Source organism: Panthera tigris, chromosome C1 (genome assembly GCF_018350195.1).
Source record: "Panthera tigris isolate Pti1 chromosome C1, P.tigris_Pti1_mat1.1, whole genome shotgun sequence".
Classification (NCBI taxonomy): domain Eukaryota; kingdom Metazoa; phylum Chordata; class Mammalia; order Carnivora; family Felidae; genus Panthera; species Panthera tigris.
The window spans coordinates 160957291-160974624 of record NC_056667.1 but is presented as its reverse complement, the minus strand read 5'-3'; the positions used below and the strand labels follow the sequence as shown (position 1 = coordinate 160974624).

Here is a 17334-nt window from a genome sequence, read left to right as displayed (position 1 = left end):
GGGGCTCTGGGGGCGGCGCGCCCGCGGGCGGGGCGCGGCAGCGGGTGGCTGTGACCGGCCCGCGCCGGCCGTGCCGGGGCCAAGGCGCCTGAAGCCGGGCGCTGGGAAGGAGTACGGGGTTGGGGGGGAAGTGGGGGGAGGGGGTGGCTGGCGAGCAGTTCCTGACGTCGGAGGGGGCGTAGAGTTCTCTTTCCCGCGCTGGTCGCCGCCGCCTGGACGCCCGCCGGGCTGGGCCCGAGCGTCCGGGGGGGGGGGGGGGGGGGCGTTGGCCGCCAGGGGCTCAGCGGAAGTCGGGGCAGAGACCTGGAAGGAGGGGCGGCTGGTGGAGGCCCCTCCGGTCCGCCGGGGCCCATTCAGATTTGCTCTTGCCGCTCAGTTAAGCGTTGATTTAAGAGTGGAGCGCAGGCACTCTGTGCTCTCGGGGGAAGGCGGCGGCCAAGAGTGCATCGCGCTGCGGGTGCTCAGATCTGAAGGGCGGGAGCTCGGTGGTCGGGGTTCCAGTGCGACTCCTGCGGGAGTCCTCAACCAAGCCGGGGCTCCCGGTGCTGAACCAGAGGTCTTCGTTTCTGTGGGCCCCACGTTGGAAACTTGAAGTCGTGAGGGGCTCTCTCTTCCAGGCAGAAGGTGTGTGTGAATGCGAGCGTGTGCCGAGGTACGTGAGCAGCAGTGAGTGTCCGTGGAGAATGAGGATCTTTATTCCAAGAACCCCAGCTCGCCAGACCTTTAGGGAGGGGTGGGGTGAAGGGTTAGGGCTACCAGAAGGTGAGGCAGCTTGTCCGACTTCAGGATGGCAGGAAATCCCCAGGGAAGTCCCGTCTTCCAATATGACCGGAGGGCTGAGCATCTTAATGGCAGACCACGGCCTCTAGCCTCCATTCCGGTCCTGCCCGAGGAAGAGATCACCTAATGACAAATACTCCATTTGTTTACCTCTTCTCCTCTGCTCCCTACCATAGACTGCAAGCTCATACTTTGCTTTCTGCTGACACTTGATTGGATGTTTCCCCTCTTCTTGGACTCGCCAGTCTCTCTTAAGCCTTTGGACATCGCATAGAAGGCAGTGTTAAGAGCCCAACTTTGCAGACAGACTGAGATATTAGCTCTATGATCTGAGGCAAATTACGTGCCTCCTCGCACTGCAGTGTCCACTGCTGTAAAAGGGAGAGAATAGTAGTACTCACCTCCCAAAGTTCACCGGAGGATTAAATGAAATGATTCATGTAGAATGTATCTAGTCTTATTTGTCGAAGCCAGGAGCACCCACTTACTCTTAAGCTACCTTTGGTATCCCCCCTTCTGTACCCCTTTACTTTGCCACCTAATTAAACAGGGGGTCGCTTGACATGTTTTCTTTGTGTACAGACAGTTTGTTTCTTCAATCTGCTTTTTAATTTCTTTAAACATAGTCACTTTTATTTCTGTCTGTACTCAGTGTCATCAGTTTGATACATTGCACAGAGCTTGTGTTCAATAAACATTTTTTGATTGATGAATAGAATCTCACTGATATTATGTTCTAGAGAGAGGTCTTTCTAGAAAGTTTGAAGTTATGGGAAAGGAAAACTCTTCATGGGGCAGGGTAAATAGAAGAAAACTTGATAGGTGAACTTATCTTGTTAGATTAGGGCCGTAAAAATGTATCATGTATAGTAATTTCAGCTATATAAAGAAGACTGCAAAAAAGACAATTGGAAGCAAATGCATCAAATGTTAGAGTTGATACCATGGTGAAGTAGGATTATGAGAGAGAGAGTATGTGTGTGTGTGTGTGTGTGTGTGTGTGTGTGTGTGTTTTCTCTTGCTTTATACTTTTTAGACCTTTGCAACTTTTCTACAGTCAGTATGTATTACACCATTACTCAGGAAAATTACTTTAATTATGTAATTTAAGTAATAAAAGTGATCATATTTTGGACATTTACAGGTGGAGGGACATACCTGAGAGTAAAACAATGGTTTTCCTCCATTTTTTTTCCCAGACCAGATCAGTCTCTACTGATTTGTGCGAGAAAATCAACTTACCAGTTTGAGAGGTGGAAACATTTTCTTTTTCAGTGACCAGAATACTTGTCTTGACTATTTAGGAGGACTTCCTTTGAAGTGTCAAGATCCCAAACAGGGAGCCAAAATTATAGAAAGGTTCATATTAAATCCAGAGTCAAGGCAAAGTGAATAGAATGGTTGTAACAGCCTACTGAACTTTGACCTTGCCAGTGATTTTCTTTTTGAGCTTAAAAATGTAACGGTGCCATCCTGCTTGTATTACTGTAACCCTTTTTCCTTTAAAGTTTATTTATTTTTGAGAAAGAGCGCGCGCGCGCGCGCGCGCGCACACACACACACACACACACACACACACAAGCACATGGGGGAGGGGCACAGGGACAGAGGGAGAGAGAATCTCAAGCAGGTTCCGTGAGGAGCCCAACTTGGGTCAGATCTCCTTACACTGGGATCATGACCTGAACCCAAATCAAGAGTCAGATGCTTAACCAACTGAGCCACCCAGGTGCCCTTACAACCTTTTTTTTTTTTAATGCCAGATTTACAATTTACTTCAAACTAAGTTGCCTTCCATTTTTATTGAAAATTAGGGCCACACCTTGACTTCTATGTGCACAGTCATTCATTTAACAAAATTTGCTAAGTACCTACCAAGTGCCAGGCGCCAGGCTGATGCTGAGAATACCAGGCAACACCTGGTTCTTATCTTCCAGGAGCTTGGCATTTAGATAATGGACATGCATATTTATAAACGATGATGTATAGGGAATTATTACGGAGGCTCTGGTAGGTCCCTGAATAGACAAACTTATAGCAGCAAGTGGCACATGAAGGAGTAACCAGTTCTCGTGGGGCAAGAGGACAACGAGAAGGAGGAGGCAGGAAAGCATCATAGAAAACTAGTTATCTGGGCTGATTATGAGTCTTTAGCTTATAAGTGGTTAGTCCTTCCTGATGTGAGACAATGATTTTTTTCTGTACTTTGCTCTGATCATGTTGTTTTATACTCTAGCCATCTGATTACATTCTCCGATACATTAATGGTATGCTTTGTCATTCCTTCCTTTGTTGATAGGTGCAGTGAGTTTATAACATTCAAATTCTATTCCATCATATTCTACGGACTGGCCAAAATTTAAAAATATGTAAGTCCTTTTTTCATGTATGATTTAGACTTCTAAGACAACTTAAACCTTAAACTTTTTATTTGTACTTAAAACATATACTTGTACCTTCATTTCCCAGTTTTTAGGTGTGGGGCTCACTGTGTGGGTTTCCTGATTGGAAATGCTCCTTGTTTTTCTTGCATAAGCCCCACTCTTGATACCTTGGGTTTAGGATTGCCAACCTTTGTTTTTCTATAGCGGGAGAGAGAGTTTAAAGACACTTGTAAACAATATTAGTGTGGAGTTGTTTTAGGCTTTATAATTTCTTTCCTCATTTTTTAGTTTTCCAGCTTGCAACTAATTTGACATCAGTTTTTGTTATTTATTTTTTAGTGACCTGCCTTTATAGTCTTTTCAAAGTGTTCAACTTCATTTTTACATTATTTTTCATGTCTGGCTTTAAAATTTACTTGTTTTGGGTTTTCTTTTTTTTGCACTCATGTTTCACTTTTGATGCCATAAATATAAACACATTTTAGAATAAATAACTGATTTTAAGCATACAGTATAACTGTTCTGTACTGTTTCATTTTAAAAATGCCAGTCATGACTCAGTGAATTTATGTCAACCCAGTAAATTGATATGAAGACTTACACTTTGAAAAATACTGTGATAAAGAGTAGCCTGCTAACATTCAGTGCACCTGGCATCATTGGGGGTTAAAGAGAGTTAGAGAGCAAAGGTAATCCAGTAAGTTGGTTAAGTAATGTTCCATTAAGAGAGCTTCTCCTGTATTCAGATTTTGTTGTATTAAATTTCTGGGTCAGCCACTAGGGTTTGCAAATTTCATTGCATTCAAGTTTTGGCTCCTCTGTTTTGAGTTTTAAAGCTGGAGTAGATCTAAAACTCTCAAACTTAGAGTTGGTGCTAATGGCCCACAGGGTTCATGTAATATATTTAGCCAACCATAACTGAACTATTTGATGATATCCTTTTCCATGGATAGAACAAGGAGATTAATTGATAAAATGGCTAAGCTAATATAAGAAAGCATTTTTTCAAGTTTATGATAATGTCTGAGGCCTCTAAGAACCTCCACTTACGCCTTAGCCTTGCGTTCTCTCCAGGGAGAGAAAGATATTTGATGGAATCAGAAAAGGATATGCAAGCAAGAATATTTGTTTAAGTTGAAATCAAGACCTTTCTTCTCCTCCATGAAGTCTCCAAGTTACAAAAGATACTGGGGGCTATCCTGCCACAGAGCATAGGAAAGACAGGTGGATATTTTCCTGGGTTGATAGCTCTAGCTACCTTGTTGTGCAAACTAGCTTTCAGAAGTTAACTCCTTTTCAAAATGCCTGTTGTTCAAGAAAGATGGGGCCAGTGATAGAATGGACTAACTGTGGTAAAATATCTGGGAATCTCCCCCTGTGCCTTAGGTACCTCAATTCCGTTTTTAATGAGGGCATGCTGTATAACATACTTCATATCTGCGGATGTCAGGCCCGGAACCTTAGAAGTAGGTTGGGTGTGGAGATTGCCGAGAGACAGGACTGGTGGAGGATGTTCACTAGGCACATCTCCTGACATTATTAGCTGTTTTTTGAACCTTCCAAAATGGATAGAGTTAGAGAGATTGCAGTTATAGAGAGGATACATTAATGTCAGAGAGAGAAGTCAACCAGTTCTGCAAACTGGGCCTAATGACTGCTCATAACTATTGTGTAGTTCCCCAAATTCACATTGTCAATATAACCAGAGTGACCAGGCTCTCAGGGACTGAGTCATGCTAGCCAGACTCACTGAAGACTCTTGAAAGAACGGAACATCAGTTCACAATGGAGATACTCATCTCTAGTGACCAAGAGAGGATCCTCTTGGATATATGTTCTCCACGATCCTCTGCTAAATCCTGGGTACCTGGGGAACCACCCTAGTAACCAGAAAGTTGTTTAGGGATCTTAAAGTCACAAAGAGAAAGGGATGGTGTTATGGATTGAATTGTGTCCCCAACAAATTCATATGTTGAAGTCCTAACTCCCAGTACCTTGGAATGTGACTTTATTAGGAAATAGAGTCATTGCAGAAATAATTAGTTAAGATTAAGAGTAGAATGGCACCTAATCCAATATGATTAGCATCCTTATAAAAAGGATGGGATCAAATTAGGTATTATCAACTTAAATTTTTTTAGTGCTTATTTTTTGAGAGAGAGAGAAAGAGTGTGCATGGAGGAGGGGCAGAGAGAGAGAGAGAGAGAGAGAGAGAGACAGAATACCAAGCAGGCTCCAGGCTCTAAGCTGTCATCACAGAGCCCAACATGGGGCCCGAACCCACACACCATGAGATCATGACCCGAACCAAAGTCAGACGCCCAGCTCACTGAGCCAGCCAGGTGCCCCAGCATTATCAACTTAAAATAGACTGTTATAGATATAAGTTGTCACAGATAAACCTAATGTAATCACACAGTAAAAACTGTAGTAAATACACAAAAGATAAACAGAAAGGAATGTAAGCATACCACTAGAGAAAGTCATCACACCGCAAAGGAAGAGAGCAGCAGAGGAAGAAAGAAACAGAGAGTAACTGTAAAAACAGCCAGAAAACAATTAATAAACTGGCAACCAACACATACCTATCAATAATTATTTTAAATATAGGTGGACTAAATTCTCCAATCAAAAGACAGAGTGGCTGAATGGATAAAAAAAAACCAAGACCCCTCTGTGTTCTATCTGCAGGAGACTCACTTTCGATGTAAGGACACACCCTTACATCTGAAAGTGAAGGGACGGAAGAAGATATTCCGTGCAAATGGAAACCAAAGGAAAGCTGGAATAGCTAGACTTCTGTCAGACAAGATAGACTTTCGGACAGAAGACTGTAAGAGACAAGGCAAGTTGTCACATGATAAAGGGGTCAACCCGACAAGAAGATACAACATTTGTAAATACGTACCCAATAGAGAAACATTCAAATATATAAAGCAAATATTAATAGATCTCAAGGAAAAATAGCAATACAAGACTAGTAGAGGACATTAATACCCAACTTACATCAATGGATAGATAATCCAGACAGAAAATCAATAAGGAAACATTGGCCTTAAATGATGTGTTAGACCAGAGAGACTTAATAGATATATACAAATATTCCATCCAAAAGCAGCAGAATATACATTCTTCTCAAGTACACATGGAACATTTTCCAAGATAGACCATACGCCACAAAACAAGTATTAATACATTAAAGAAGATTGAATCATATCAAACAACTATTCTGACCACAGTGGTATGAAACTAGAAATTAATTACATGAAGAAAACTGGAAAATTCACAAACGTGGAAATTAAACAACATGCTATTGTATAACGAGTGGTTCAACAAAGAAAGAAAAGAGAAATAAAATAATACTTTGAAACAAATGAAAATGGAAATGTAACATGCTAAAATTTATAGGATGTGGCAAAAGCAGTTTTTTTTCCTTTCTTTCAAAGTTTTTATTGAAATTCCAGTTAGTTAATGTACAGTGTAACATTAGTTTCAGGTATGAATTTAGTGATTCATCACTTACATATGATACCCAGTGCTCACCACAAGTGTCCTCCTTAATACCCATAACCTATCTAACCCTTCCCCCCTGCCCACTCCCCTTCAGTTACCATCAGTTTGTTCTCTATTGTTAAGAGCAAAAGCAGTTCTAAGAAGGAAGTTTATAGTGATAAATTCCTACCTCAAGAAACAAGAAAAACCTCAAATAAACAACCTAACTCTACACCTCAAGAAACTAGAAAAAGAACGAATGGAGCCCAAAGTTAGTAGAAGTGTAAACAAAGACTAGAACAGAAATAAATGAAATGCAAACTAAAAAGATAATAGAAAAGATTAATGAAATTAAGAGCTGTTCTTTGAAAGGATAAACAAAATTGACAAGTGTTTAGCTAGACTCCCCAAGAAAAAAAGAGGACTCAAAATCAGAAATGAAAGAGATGTTACAGCTGATACCATAGAAATACAAATTATTAATAGAGACTGCTATAAATAATTTACACTAACAAATTGGACAAACTAGAAAAAATGGATAACTTCCTAGAATACACAACCTACCAAGACTGAATCACGATGAAATAGAAAATCTGAATAGACTAATTTCTAATAAGGAGATTGAATCAGTAATCAAAAACTTCCCAACAAACAAAGTCCAGGACCAGATGACTTTACTAGTGAATTCTATCACACATTCAAAGAAGAATTAATACAAATCCTTCTCAAACTTTTCTCAAAAATAGAAGAGCAGGGAACTCTTTTTAAAATTAAAAAAAATATTTGTTTTTGAGAGAGAGAGAGAGAGAGGGAGAGTGCGAGTGGGGAAGGGGCAGAGACAGGGAGACACAGAATCTGAAGCAGGCTCCAGGCTCTGAGATATCAGCACAGAGCCTGATGTGGGCCTCGAACCACAAACTGTGAGATCATGACCTGAGCCAAAGTTGAACACTTAACCGACTGAGCCACCCAGGTGGCTTTTTTTTTTTTTTTTTAGGGACCCTTTTAAATGAATTTTACAAGGTCAGCATTATCCTGTTACCAAAAGCAGGCAAGGATGCCACAAGAAAATTACTGGCCAATATCCCTGATGAGTATAGATGCAAAAATCTTCAATAAAAAACAAACCAAATTCAACAATACATTAAAAGGATCATATACCATGATTGAGTGGGCTCTTTCTAGGAATGCAAAGATGGTGTGATGTCTACAAGTCAATCAATGAGATATACCACATTAACAAAATGAAGGATAAAAATATGATTAGGTCAGTAGATAGAATAAGCATTTGACAAAATTTATCATCCATTTATGACAAAAACTCTCACCAAGTGGGTGTAGAGGGAACATACCTCAACATAATAAAGGCCATATATGATGAGTCCACAGCTAAGATCATACTCAATGGTGAAAAGCTGAAAGCTTTTCCTCTAAGATCAGGAATAAGACATGGATGTCCACCCTTGCACTTTTATTCAACATGTTATTGAAAGTCCTAGCCAGAGCAATTAGGTAAGAAAAAGAAACAAAAGTCATCTACATCAGAAAGAAAGAAGTAAAACTCATTATTTGCAGGTGACATAATAATGTATACAGGAAGATCCTATAGAATACATCAAAAAGCTGTTAGAATAAACAAACTCAATAAAATTGCAGGATACAAAACTTATACTAAAAAAATATGTTTCATTTTTTGGGGCACTTGGGTGGCTCAGTCAGTTAAGCATCTGACTTCAGCTTAGGTCACGATCTCACAGTCTGTGGGTTGAGCCCTGCATGGGGCTCTGTGCTGACAGCTCAGAGCCTGGAGGCTGCTTCAGAGTCTGGGTCTCACCCTCTCTTTTTCCCTCCCCCTCACACTCTGTCTCTCAAAAATGAATAAACATAAAATTTTTTTAAAATTATGTTTCATTTTTATATACTAAAAGTGAGCTATCAGAAAGAGAAATTAAGATAATAATCTCACTTACATCAAAAAGAATAAAATACCTAGGAAAAAATTTAACCAAGGATGTGAAAGACTTATATATTAAAAACTCTAGGACATTAATGAAAGAAATTGAAGAAGACACAAATAAATGGAAAAATAGTCCATGCTCATGGATTGGAAGAATTAATATTGTTAAAATGTCTATACAATCCAAAGCAATCTACAGTTTCTTTTTTTTTTAATTTTTTTTTAATGTTTTATTTATTTTTGAGACAGAGAGAGACAGAGCATGAACGGGGGAGGGTCAGAGAGAGAGGGAGACACAGAATCTGAAGCAGGTTCCAGGCTCTGAGCTGTCAGCACAGAGCCTGACGCAGGGCTCGAACTCACGGACTGTGAGATCATGACCTGAGCCGAAGTCGGACGCTTAACTGACAGCCACCCAGGTGCCCCGCAATCTACAGTTTCAATGAAAGCTCTATCAAATGGCATTTTTCACAGAAATAGAACAATCCTAAAAAAAAAAAAAAAAATAGAAATCCTAAACTTTGTATGGAACCATAAAAAACCTGGAATAGTCAATCTTTTGAAAGAAGAACAGAGCTGGAGGTGTCACACTCCCTTATTTCAAACTATTACAAAGCTTTAGTAATTAAAACAATACGGTATTGGCACTAAAAACAAACATAGATCAATAGAACAGAATAGAGAGCCCAGAAATAAACCCACACATATATGGTCCATTATTTTTTTAAGTTTATGTATGTATGTATGTATGTATGTATTTTTTTTTTGGGGGGGAGGGGCAGAGAGAGACAGGAGCACAATTCAGGGCTCAAACCCATGAACTGTGAGATCATGACCTGAGCCAGAACCAAGAGTTGAATGCTTAACCAACTGAACCACTCAGGTGCCTCTATATGGTCAATAATAACAAAGGAGCCAAGAATATATGATGGGAAAAGTACAGTCTTTTCAGTAAATAGTGTTAGGAAACCTGGGACAGCCACATGCAAAAGAATGAAACTAAACCACTATCTTATAACATGCACAAAAATTAAAATGGATTAAAGGAGTGCCTGGGTGGCTCAGTCAGTTAAATGTCAGACTTTGGCTCAGGTCATGATCTCGCGGCTTATGGGTTTGAGCCCCGTGTCGGGCTCTGTGCTGACAGCTCAGAGCCTGGAACCTGCTTTGGATCCTCTGTTCCCTTCTCTCTCTCTGTCCCTCCCCTGTTCATGCTTTCTCTCTCTTTCTCTTTCTCAAAAATAAATAAACATTAAAAAAAAAAAAACTGCTAGAAGGAAACATAGGTGGTAAGATCCTTGACATAAGTCTTGGTGATATGTTTTGAATCTGACACCAAAAGCAAAAGCAGCAAAAGCAAAAATAAATAAGTGGGATGACATCAAACTAAAAAGCACAGCAAAGGAAACAATCAACAAAATCAAAATGCAACCTACTGAATGGGACAAAATATTTGCAAATCATATATCTAATAAGAACCTAATATCCAAAATATATAAAGAACTCAAACAACTCAATAGCAAAAAAACAAACAATCCAATTAAAAAATGGACAGGGAATCTAAATAGACATTTTTCCAAAGAAGATATAGAGATGGCCAATAGGTTCGTGGAAAGGCGCTCTACATTACTAATTATTGGGTAAATGCAAATGAAAATCATAATGAGATATCACCGTCACACCTGTCAGAATAACTATTCTCCAAAAGAGAAGAAATAACAAACGTTGGTGAGGATGTGGAGAAAAGGGAACCCTTGTGCACTGTTGATGGGAATGTAAATTGGTGCAGCTGCTATGGAAACACTATGGAGGATCCTCAAAAAATTCAAAATAAAACTACCATGTGATCCAGCAATTCCATTTCTGGATATTTATTTGAAGAAAATGAAAGCATTAATTCAAAAATATATGCACCCCCATGTTCATTGCTGCATTATTTACAACAGCCAAGACATGGAAGCAGTCTAAGTGTCCATTAATAGATGAATGGATAAAGAAATTGGGGGACACACACACACACAAATACAAAAATGGAATGTTACTCAGCCATAAAAAGATTGAAATCTTGCTATTTGTGACAACACGAAAGGACTTTGAGAGCATTGTGTTAAATGAAAGAAGCCAGAGAAAGACAAGTATCATATGATCTCTCTTATATGTGAAATCTAGAAAAAAACATATAATTAAACTCATAGATACAAAGAACAGATTGGTGGTTGCCAGAGGCAGGGAGTGGTAGGGCTAAGAGAAATGGGTGCACTTTTTGTTTGTTTGTTTAAATAAGTTGGATAAAAACAATGATAATTTTATTGTTGAACAAAAAATAGCACTTCACTAAAAACTGTCCTTCAGATTCAGAGACTGATTAAATATGATTATTAAAATGTCAAAAGCAAAATCTAGTCCTATAAACTGGCATGAAATTTAACAAAATGTTAATCTAATTCTATTTAAGTGACAAAAATACCATTGTTTTTTGAATATTGATTATTTGTATGGAAAAATCAAGAAACAAAGATTTATGCAAACAAAAGGAAATAATTATCTAAAGAGAACTCCAACTCCCAAAGTTCATTAACAGTTTCGACTTCGAAGTATTCTTCTGTGGGTGCCTGGATGGCTCAGTCGGTTAAGGATCTGCCCTTGATTTTGACTCAGGTCATGATCTCATGGTTCATGAGATCAAGCCCTATTTCGGTCTCTGCAGTGACAGTGCAGAGCCTACTTGGAATTCTCTCTCCCCCTCTCTCTCAAAATAAACAACCAAAAAAATATTCTTGGGGCACCTGGGTGGCTCAGTCGGTTAAGCATGCCACTTCAACTCAGGTCATGATCTCATGGTTTGTGAGTTTGAGCCCCCGCCTCGGGCTGTCAGCACAGAGACCCTTTTGGATTCTCTATCTCTCTCTCTGCCTCTCTCCTGCTCATTCTCTTTCTCTCTCTCTCTCTCTCAAAAATAAATAAACATTAAAAAATACTGTTTATTATATCTCAGTTGTCTTTGTCATACTTGTTATGTCTCACAGTACACCTGTGCTGCTCCTGCCAAGTATGGATACACACTCCCCAAACTATTCTCAGTTTTAATGAACAGAAGAATCACCTGGAGCTGCTGATTTAAAAAGATGAAGATGAAGATGAGGGTGAAGACGAAGACAAAGAAGAAGATGGAGAAGAAGGAGAAACGAGAAAGAAAGAAATAACAAAAGAAGATGGAGATTTTTATAATCCCTGTCCCTTGAAATTTTGATTTGTAAGTTTGTGGTTGGACCCAAGAACCATCATTTTACATAAGCACCATAGGTGTTGTTAACCCCACCGATTGTCTGTTGATTCCTATCATTTTCTTTCTTAGAACATAATCAAAATTCCAATCAGAATTCTCTGGAGACATCCAGCGTAGTCCAACTTTGGTAGGTCCTGCTCCTAACTTTATGGTCTTAGGCATTTTCCCATAAGAGTTCAGAAGTAGGGGCGCTCGGGTGGCTCAGTCGGTTGAGCATCTGACTTCGGCTCAGGTCATGATCTCGTGGTTCATGAGTTCGAGCCCTGCATCAGGCCCTGTACTGACAGCTTGGAGCCTGGAGCCTGCTTCGAATTCTGTGTCTCCCTCTCTCTCTCTGCCCCTCCCCCCCTCACGTTCTGTCTCTCTCTTTCTCTCTCTCTCAAAAAATAAACATTGGAAAAAAAAAAAAGAGTTCAGAAGTAGGTGAGGTGTCAGAGCCGGGCTGATGCATTTATTCATTCAGCAAGCCTTTTTGAGCACCTGCATCAGGGAAACGAATAGACATAAATCTCTTACGTTCTTGCTGGGAGGAGTCAATAAATCAATGAGTACACTAGGTGAGCAGTACTAGAGAAAAAAGTAAGCAGGGTAGGGAGATTGTGAGTGCAGAGGGTCCTGCAGACATTGTGGTTCTCAATGGGCTGACCTGGTTAGGTCTCACCGACAAAGTGACTTGGAAGTGAGCCATGTGGCTCTCCAGAAGATGAGTGTCCTGGGCAAAGAGGACAGCCAGTATAATGTCCCTGATCAGAAGCTGAGCACACCTGGTGTGAGAAAGGGAGGGGGTGTGGCAGGGGCTGAGGTCCCAAAAGGGTGCCGGGGGCCAGATCAGGCACTTAACAGGGCATTGCAAACTCGCTGGCTCATTCGCAAGTGCGATGGGGAGCCATTGGAAGATTCTGAGCAGTGACATGATCTGACTTACATTTTTAAAGTATCACGCAGGCTGCTTTAGGGGGAATAGGAGCAGAAGCAGGGAGACCAGTTAGGAGGTGACTCCAGTAATCCAGGTGAAATATGGCAATAGGGTGGTGACAGGTGGTTGGATGCCATATATATTTTGAAGGTAGAATCCATCGTTTTCTGATTGATTCGATGTGAATGTTGGAGAAGAGAGATCTCAAGGACTCTAATCAGGGTGAAATCTTGGAATTGTTGCTTGGAATGCTGAATAAAAGCATCCCCAAAGGAGGAAGCGCATGGTCTACGTGTTGCTGGCAGCCATCCATCCTGTGTTCATGAGGAGAGCCAGCCTGAGGTTGGAGCCAATGCTGTGTTTGGCAGGGCAGAGTGGCAGGAAGAAATTGTCCTGAGGGCGGTGCTGAGCCACTGAGTCTACACCCGAAGTCGGATCGACCTCTGCACTGCCAGTTACGAGAACAAATGAGTCCCCTTGGTGACTTTGTTATTTGCATCCAAAACATGAATACTGCTACTCTGACCTAGACTCAGAGACGTCTTTCAGATGCATGATTTGCCTAAAGAAACTTTTCAGTCCTACCTGAGTTAGCCTGCAGACCTCAGGTATGACTTTCTCCAAATGTTCTTTCTCATGCCTCTTTCATCTCACTGGTCTTTGGCAAATCATAATCTCCTTAAGATAAGAGTACTGAGTCAGGAGCAGGGCCAGACAGACCTGGCATGGCGGAAAGTCTGGAATTATTAGCCCAATATCCCTATTAATAGTAGTGGAGGTAGCTTCACCTGCATTTTACAAAGTTGAGAGCAGAGATCAAAAGGTCTTCTATTTCAGATCTAAGATTAGTTTTTCTGATGGCTATTCACAATCTATGTGTCACATACAAGAGAGTAGAGCTTTTCAGGAGGAGGTCATTTAACTGGTTGCTTCACTGACTGGCAGTATATTGGTACAGATACCACAGATCTGATCTTTAGCTCTACAGATGCAATAACTATTGGGTCCCTTCATTCAGGGTGATTAAGCTGGGAGGGATCAATTCATCATAGCCAAACTTACAAGAGACTGATAGATAAACCAGCCTGTCATGTTATTGATAGTTAAGAAATGTTTCTCAGACTTGAAAACGTGTGGACCCTTGAATATATCCCCATTTGAGAACTATTGCTTTCACACTTACATTATGAGACTTTAGATGGTCACTTGACCAAAACAGTCATCAATGCAAATCCAGTCTGGGCATTGATATTACAGAGCATTACTCTGTAAAAAGATGGTGATCCAGGTGATGCTTGTGTTAAAATGTTTATGCGATCTTTCAAATGAAAACACAACTTTTAAAAGTTATTCTAAAGAATTCGTGGACCTCTGAGAATTTGATTAAAGTCTCCAATATGGAAAACAATGCAATAGGAGAAAGGCTTTGTTTGAAAATTGGAGCTGGTTATATACACAGGATGCTCTAAAGCAAGTCTACTCAGGAAACTGGATTGTAGATGTAAAGGCAGATTCTGGGGTGTAGAATAAGAACAGAAGGAGCTGGCTGTTCGCAGGGAGCACAGCCTTTAGACCAGGGGAGCTGGTTTTCCTCTCTGTACTTGCTGTACAAATACTTCTGTTTAAGACTACCAGTCAGGGAGAACAGAGTTCCATCGTTCTTGCATCATGGTAGAGAAGCACTGACAACTTCTTATTTACTAACTTCCTTTTTCCTAGACCTCATCTTGAATCTGTGAACCCTCCCTGCCAGTGCATCATTTCTAGGTAAATAGGAAGCATGTTCTCTTCCTGACAAGGAAGGAGCTGGGGCCAGATTGGTGGAACTCCAAAGCCCATGCTCTTTCCAATTAGCAAGTTGCTGGTTTCCATCATCGAACTAAAATAATGAGGGACCCGTATATTCGATAGGAGATGGTAAAAGCAACTTTGAAAAAAATCTCTTCCAATTTAGTCTAGAGCAAACTCTGAGAGTCGATCATTCTTCTTAAATGACTTCACACAGTGTTCTCTGCCTACTCCTATTTTAGATCTACTTTTAACAAACCCTCCCCTCTCCCACCTCCAGCCCCAACTGAGGAACGAGGGAGCACTCACGGCCCATTGTCACATACTCCCACTTCTGGCTTTGGAACCAGGCTGGAGTAGAGCCAGACTCAGTGCTGGGCTGCCTCCAAGCAGGCTGGAGAATGCATCCTGTTCCCAGGCAGTGATTCCAAGGGCAGCGTTCAATCGCCAGTTCTTCCCTGGCCCATCAGAGCCTGGCAAGGGCATGTAATCCCTTGGTCCATTTAGCCAATGCCTGCCTGTTCTCTAGTAGAGTCAGAAATTGGGGGAGGGGTGCCTGACCAGTTTAGAAATGAGAGGGCTCCCAGGGAGCATGCCCTGAAGCCCAGGAAGCAGTGCTCTGGAGTATTCATTCAGTTGTTGCTAACCCCTTCCTTTCCTATGGCCACACTCCTTGGTGCTGATGCCTGTAAACGTGCCACCAGTGACGGCCAGCCAGCTAGACTACATCTGTAGTCTACCATTTCTTACTTTTGTGTGCACTTCTTCCCAAAGCCTGGAATACTGTCCCTTTTAGCTCCTCCTCCCCAAATCCTCCCCACCCTTTAAGAGCCATGGCTGAAATGAGCCTCCCAGAAGGCCTTCTGTGATGCATAACCACAAACGATGCCTCCTTTTGTCAACAGCCATACCCATCTTCCTGGACCTATCTTAAAACAATTTTCTGGTTTCTGTTGTAACTATTGACAGACATTTCTTGTCTCTTCCATCGAGAAACAAGGTAGGACGTGAGGGTGTGTCTGACTGCTTTTCTTTTTCCCACAAGGAAAAACATATTATAGGTGCTTAATATTTGTTGAATGAATAATAAATTGGAAGCATTGTACACGTGGTGCACAGATTACGGAAGACTGGATCCTTTACACCTTTCTCTTTAGAAACTGCCCCTAGGGGTCCCTCTGATCTCCCCACACACCTGCAGCTAACAGGGCCTATTGAGGGGGGAGGGGAGCCTCCAGGTCCTTGATTCAGCATTAAGCCAATATCCTTTCTGAATGGTCAAGTGCTTAGACCATAGCAGTGGTTAAATATTTTGTACATCAGCCCTGCTTTTAAGACAGGTGGCACTCAACCAAATGACGTAGAAGAAACACGGGTTCAAATGCATGTTTTGGCAGTCAGACATTCTCGTTGAGTGCAGGGCACAGGTGAGGTGCGTTGAGGCAGATACTAGAAGGTGGGGAAGTTGGGTGTTGCCAGAAGCTGGAAGGCAGGGAATGGTATCACCTTTCATTAATTATCTGTGTAACCTTGGGCAAAAGAGCACCTGAGTGCTAGTTCTGGTGACTGGATCTTGAGCAAGTCACTTCATCTTGTCACAGTTAATTCATCTACACAATAGCAGGATGGTTGGGGTGATAGTGAGATACAGGGGTGCTTGGTGCTTGTAGAAAGTCACGAGTGCAGCCTCAGGGATGGATATAGGTCAAAGAGACAGTGGTTATTTACATGTTGAGCCTTCCTGTGGAAGAAAGCATCTATTTTGTTCCTGTGCTTTAATAGGATATATTTTGTGGTTCTAGACCAACCCATGAAATGGAGCATCTGGCAAAAGATGGGAAAGATAAACCGGTGTATTCAACATCAACCTGCTAATTTGCCCAAGAGGCTCCTGTATTTTTGTTCAAAGCAGGACGCGTCCCTTGTCAAGTCAAATCACAATTCAACCATGCTTCTTTTTTCTTGGTAAAAGCAATTTTTCTTGTCCTTGAAGTTCTTTGTCATTTCTCCTCTGAAGGGGCTCACATCGCGTAGCCCTATGTGACATTGCCATGTGAGTGTGGAGTAGGTTATGTAAATGTCTGGCATGGTTTAGTTTATTATCACTGCTTTTAGTACTTGGTAAACAAAAGAAGAGTCATTTGTTGGTTATGTTTTTTCTGTGCAAACAGAATTGCTTAATAGAAGAGAAGGAAATAGAGCAACTGTTGCTAAATGACACAAAAGCAGAAGTTGATTGAGTTCCTTTCACATGAGTATTCAAGTATTTCAGCCATGATACTCTGGCAGCTTAGAATTGAGGAAGGCCTGAACTGGGTTGAGCAGAGTCAGAAGTTGAAGATATATGAGCTACCAGAGAAATGCAGGCAGGACGTAGAAATGTGGAGGTGATATTGGGGGTGAAATCTCGGAGCAGAACCACTTAGTATGAAAACCACTCAGAAAGCGAGTTATAATCATGTAAAAGAAACACACGCTGCATACTTTCTAATTTCTCAGAACACGTTGTGTTTCAGGGACTTTGTTGAAACTGGCTCTGTGCAAGACCAAACCCCTGCCTGGCTGAGCAGTAAGATAACTTTCTAGATCTGGGAGCCATTTGGAATCCAAAAGGCTTGAAAACACACGTATTACGATAGCTTAGAATCTGGAACGGAGATTATGGTTTTAACAATCCGCACTTAAACATGAATTGTTATCATTGGTTAGACAGATATCAAATTTATCCAAC

General features: G+C 41.2%; 1 long non-coding RNA gene across 1 annotated transcript; it reads left to right on the top strand.

Moving 5' to 3' along the window:
• The first annotated feature begins 305 nt into the window (after positions 1-305).
• On the top strand, positions 306-11961 carry LOC122240950. The gene is made up of 3 exons (XR_006220773.1): positions 306-624; positions 3080-3149; positions 11640-11961. It is a non-coding gene; the product is annotated as an uncharacterized LOC122240950 (long non-coding RNA).
• The last annotated feature ends 5373 nt before the right edge of the window (positions 11962-17334 follow it).